Raw genomic sequence first — 6,000 nt, forward strand, 5'->3', positions numbered from 1 at the left:
GATGGGAGAGGAGAGAGGTAGTGTGGCGTCAGATTATTATGTATGGCCTTCTATGCCACTGAAGGATATTAGCTTTAAATCTGAGTGAGAAGGGAGGTTGGAGGAATAACCTGAGTCATTTAAGGGTCCCTCTGATTACCACTATAAGAACATACATGGGGCACCTGGGTGGTTCAGTTGGTTAAACGTCTGACTCTTCATTTCAGCTCAGGTCATGATCTCATGGTTCCTGAGTTTGAGCCCCACATGGGGCTCCTCGCTGACAGGGCAGAACCTGCTTGGAATTCTCATTCTCTCTCTCCCTGCCCCTCTGCCCCCTTCAAAATAAATAAATAAACTTAAAAAAAATAACAAACATAACCGGGGGGAGGGATGGCAAGGGAAGAAGCAGAGAGACCAGTTAAAGGCCAGTGGCTGAATATGTTTCCAGAAGGAGGGAGAGACCAACTGTATCCAATGCTGCAGATAAGATAAAGAATGAAAACTGAACATTGGACTTCGCAACATCACAGCAGTGGGTGACGTTGATAAAAACAGTTTTAGTGGAATGGTGGAAGCAAAGGACTGGTTGGCAAGTTTCTTAAAATGTAAATAAAACTTACCATTTGATCTAGGCATTCACCAAGAGAAATGAAAACATATGTCTACATAAAGACTTGAACACAAATATCGATAGTCAAAAATGGGAACAATTCAAATAGTTAACAATAGGTAAATGGATAAACAAAATACATTATATCCATACAATGGAATACTACTCAAGAATAAAAGGAATAAACTATTGATATACACAACATGGATGCATCTCAAAATTATTATGCTAAATGAAAGAAGTCTGACACAAAAGACTAATGTACCATTCCGCTTACATAACATTTCTGCAAATGAAATCTTATGTTGACAGAAAGAAACTGTACGTTTGTCTGGGGACAGTGGAGCACAAGGGAAGTTGGGAATAATGGATATATTCATTATCTTCATGGTGATGATGCTTTCATGAGTGCAGACACATATCAAAACTCATCAAATTGTACACTTTATGGCCAATTTCTCGTACATTAATTACATCTTAATAAATTTGTAAAATAAATACATGATTATTAGAAAATAAAGGATGGGATCTCACATGGAAGCAGGGGTGTTGGCGTTAGATAGGCTCAAAAAATATCACGAGCACATCAAACCCATCATTCCCAGCTATTATTGCTATATTTAGCATCAATTTAACGGAAAATTTCAGTTGATCATCATGTGGATCATACAATATGGCAGTGTAATAGTCGTGAGGTTGGCATGAGAATTGGCTTTGTTCAACACTCTCATTTTACAAAGAAGGAAATATTCCCTAAGGAATGCCACAAAGTTCTGTTACATAAATGATACTAATAAACCCTCATGGAGGTTACTACCTGTCTCAACTGAGTTATTGTTTCTTTGTCCTCTATGTATCCCCCCCCCCAACCCGCATATCAAAACTTTACACAGCTTTCAAGACCTTTCTCAGGTACATCCATCTTCATGAAACATTTCCTTATTCCTCAAAACAAACATAATTTCTCCTCCCTTTATCCAAAGCTTCATTGTGCCCAGCCAAAACTATCCATCTCACCAAGTTCTAACCAAGGAGATAAATGCATTAGTATTACACTGTTTGGAACTTTTTTGTAAGGCTAATTCAGGCAGAAGGTGCACCCTTTGCCCTTCCCCACTTCCCTTCTTCCTACTGCTTCTAATACTTAATAGCTCAAGACTGGTGCTTCAGCTGCTGTCTGGACTATCATACCCTCCTCCACACAAAAGGCACCCCAAATAAAGATATAAGAGTGTGCATCTTATGCAATCAAGATTTAAAATAGCCTCTAGTCTAGGCCCCTTTAATAAAGAGAGTTTTAGGGGCACCTGGGTGGTTCATTCAGTTAAACGTCTGACTTTGGCTCAGGTCACGATCTCATGGTTTGTGTGTTCAAGCCCCTCATTGGGCTCTGTGCTGACAGCTCAGAGCTTGGAGCCTGCTTTGAATTGTCTCCTCTTTCTGCCCCTCCCCCACTCGTGCTCTGTCTCTCTGTCTCTCAAAAATAAATAAACATTAAAAAATATGGGGTTTTTTTTTGTAATTTAACTTTATTTTTTATTTTTTAAAATTTGCATCCAAATTAGTGTATAGTGAAGCAATGATTTCAGGAGTAGATTCCTTAATGCCCCTTACCCATTTAGCCAATCCCCCCTCCCACAACCCCTCCAGCAACCCTCAGTTTGTTCTCCATATTTATGAGTCTCTTTCGTTTTGTCCCCCTCCCTGTTTTTATATTATTTTTGTTTCCCTTCCCTTATGTTCATCTGTTTTGTCTCTTAAAGTCCTCATATGAGTGAAGCCATATGAGTTTTGTCTTTCTCTGACTAATTTCACTTAGCATAATACCCTCCAGTTCCATCCAAATGGCAAGATTTCATTCTTTTTGATTGCTGAGTAATACTCCATTGTGTGTGTGTGTGTGTGTGTGTGTGTGTGTGTGTGTGTGTGTGTATACCACATTTTCTTTATCCATTCATTCATCGATGGACATTTGGGTTCTTTCCATACTTTGACTATTGTTGATAGTGCTGCTATAAACATGGGGGTGCATGTAAAAAAATGTTTTTTTTTTTTGTTTTTTTTTTTTTAATTTTTTTTTTTTTTTCAACGTTTATTTATTTTTGGGACAGAGAGAGACAGAGCATGAATGGGGGAGGGGCAGAGAGAGAGGGAGACACAGAACCGGAAACAGGCTCCAGGCTCTGAGCCATCAGCCCAGAGCCCGACGCGGGGCTCAAACTCACGGACCGCGAGATCGTGACCTGGCTGAAGTCGGACGCTTAACCGACTGCGCCACCCAGGCGCCCCTAAAAAAATGTTTTTAAAGAAATTTTTACTCCATTTGAATCTAGATGATATGGTCCATTTTATAATTATTATAGCATCTCTTTTGCAATGGTATAAAGGAGATTTTTAGAATAATTCTCTTCCAGTTAAAAATTATTTGGGGATCAGAAAAAGATGGAAAGTTCTTTTGCCAATTCAAGACTAAATATAGAAATGAATATGGAGTTTTCTTGTCATTGATCTGGCTAATATACATTAAATATATGTAGATTATGTTACACATAATATGTTGTTTAATATATTTAAAAGTATATACTCAGCCACTCTCAGCCTTAGTTTTCTCATGGATAAAAAAAAATCCTGCTTTTAGCATGTTTGGGGGTAAAATGAACAAAGCTATATGTCCTCCTTAGAAGAACACAGAAAGTCTAGCATCATTAGGACTGCATAATCTCAGCCAACTCATTTTTCTCAGCTGCTTCCCTGCTGCACACTCCCCTCCCAACATTGAGTTACACCAAAATTCTGGCCATCCTTAAATCCACCAGACTCTTTCAAGCCTTTATTCCTTTATACAGGTTATTTTCTTTATATAGAAAGCCTTTCTTTCCCTCCTCCATTGAAACTCATCTTTCAGGATTTCAATCAAGTAGTACCATAACCGAAACATTCTGGTTCCTCTAGGCTGGGTTGTCCTTCCCATTGCTTCCACTGCTCTACTAAAGGGACATTTTTATTCATTTTATTATTTTTTAATGTTTATTTTTGAGGGTGGGGAAGGGCAGAGAGAGAGGGAGACACAGAATCTGAAGTAGGCTCGAGGCTCTAAGCTGTCAGCACAGAGCCGGACACGGGGCCTTGAAGCTATGAACCGTGAGATCATGACCTGAGCCAAAGTTGGATGCTTAACTGACTAAGCCACCCAGTTGCCCCCATTTTTATTCATTTTAAATGTGTTTGTCTCTTTGTCTCCCTTTTTAGTCTATGAGATTCCTAAGGGCAAATGTCTATGCCTTATTTATTTTTGTATTCCTAGCACCTACCCTAGTTCCTGACATGTAGATTGCAAAGAAAAGTTTATGACATGGCCTAAGTGTTTCATTCGTATCATATTTTTGTTTTTAAAGATAAATATTCATAGTATATAAGCTTATGAGTTTGAATTATATTAAATAATTTCAAAAAATTCAATATATTTCATTTTGGGAATATTTTTTTCCTAATACAACCTAACCGATTTTTTAAAAATTTAAATCTATGAATTTTTTAAGTTTACGCATTTAAGTAATCTCTACACCCAATATGGGGCTCAAACTCACAACTCTGAGATCAAGAATCTCATGCTCCATGGGCTAAGCCAGCTGATGACCCTATCAATGGATTTTTAAAAAATATTTATTGCTTACATTTTCTTCTTAATAACTTCACAAGTACCCGACACAATGATTAATAAATAGAATAGTCATTTTCCAAACATAGCTGAAAAATTAATGGTAATTTGCACAGCAGTCTTGATTTTGCTTGTGCTAAGGTGTGATCACACAATTATCTGGTTTTTGGCTCATTCCACAGAGTTCTGTGATTACTTGGACTGAAAGTTGATGTTCTGTGAAATTGTTTATATTAAGCAGAAGAATACCGCTGCCCCTCAATTAATGCCATACCATTTACTAGGTGACAACTGTGAAACTCCTTTTTCCTTTCTCAACTAGTTACAGTTAAAACTTCCTGCCACGGGGCGCCTGGGTGGCGCAGTCGGTTAAGCGTCCGACTTCAGCCAGGTCACGATCTCCCGGTCTGGGAGTTCGAGCCCCGCGTCAGGCTCTGGGCTGATGGCTCAGAGCCTGGAGCCTGTTTCCGATTCTGTGTCTTCCTCTCTCTCTGCCCCTCCCCCGTTCATGCTCTGTCTCTCTCTGTCCCAAAAATAAATAAAAAACGTTGAAAAAAAAAAAAAACTGCCTGGACTGAAATCCCCAGCTCCCTCCCCAGCTCCCACACCAGCTATGTATTTGGGCAGTCAATTTGTCTGAGCCAATTTCCTCCTCTGTGAAGTGCAGATAATTATATTATCTAATTTAGAGGGATTTTCTGAGGATTAAATGAGTAATGCAAGTGAAGTGCTTGGAACAGTGCCTGGCACAGAGTGAGTGATCACATGTGTATTTGTATTTAACAGCCTAGCTTGTTCATTCATTCACCACATTTTTTGTCTTTGCACACAGTGAAATTGTAGAAATGTATTCTCTTCGAATTACCAGCATTTGAATTTAAAACTCTGACTGAAGAGTACTTATAAAGATTATAAAGGTGGTCCTTTAAATACAAATTAATTTGCATTAAAAAAATTTTTTTAACGTTTATTTATTTTTGAGACAGAGAGAGACAGAGCACGAACGGGGGAGGGGCAGAGAGAGAGGGAGACACAGAATCGGAAGCAGGCTCCAGGCTCTGAGCCATCAGCCCAGAGCCCGTCGCGGGGCTCGAACTCACGGACCGCGAGATCGTGACCTGAGTTGAAGTCGGACGCTTAACCGACTGAGCCACCCAGGCGCCTCACAAATTAATTTGCATTTTAAAATCAATCAACATGTTACAATTAATCCCGGTCTTGCCCTTTTACCTTGTGTAAGTCAGGGGGGAGTTGAAACAACCAAAAGCAAAACAAAAACAGTATTTAAAGTTATACCAAAAAAATAACTTACGCTCCTCATTGCTCTTTTTTTTTTTTTTTTTTTTTAATCTTCTTTTATGTTTATTTGGAGAGAGAGAGAGGGAGGGAGAGCGCGCGCAGGGGAGGGGCAAAGAGAGGGAGACAAAATCCGAAGCAGGCTTCAGGCTCTGAGCTGTCAGCACAAAGCCCCACGCGGGGCTGTAACTCACCGGCCTTTGGATCCTGACTTGAGCCAAAGTCGTAGGCTCAACCGACTGAACCACCCAGGCGTCTCTCCTCATCCCTCCTTCCCACCACCCCCGCAACTCTAAAATAGGATAGTGCTATCCACTCCCAAAGGAAAACGCTTTTTAGGCTGTGGGATTTAAAAAACGATTAATCCTCATGTGTCAGTCTCATAGGAGTGTCAGAATGACGAGATAAACTAATATGTGTGGTAAAAAAAAAAAAATCTTTGCATTTCATAATA

This window comes from Prionailurus viverrinus, chromosome B1 (genome assembly GCF_022837055.1).
Source record: "Prionailurus viverrinus isolate Anna chromosome B1, UM_Priviv_1.0, whole genome shotgun sequence".
Classification (NCBI taxonomy): Eukaryota; Metazoa; Chordata; class Mammalia; order Carnivora; family Felidae; genus Prionailurus; species Prionailurus viverrinus.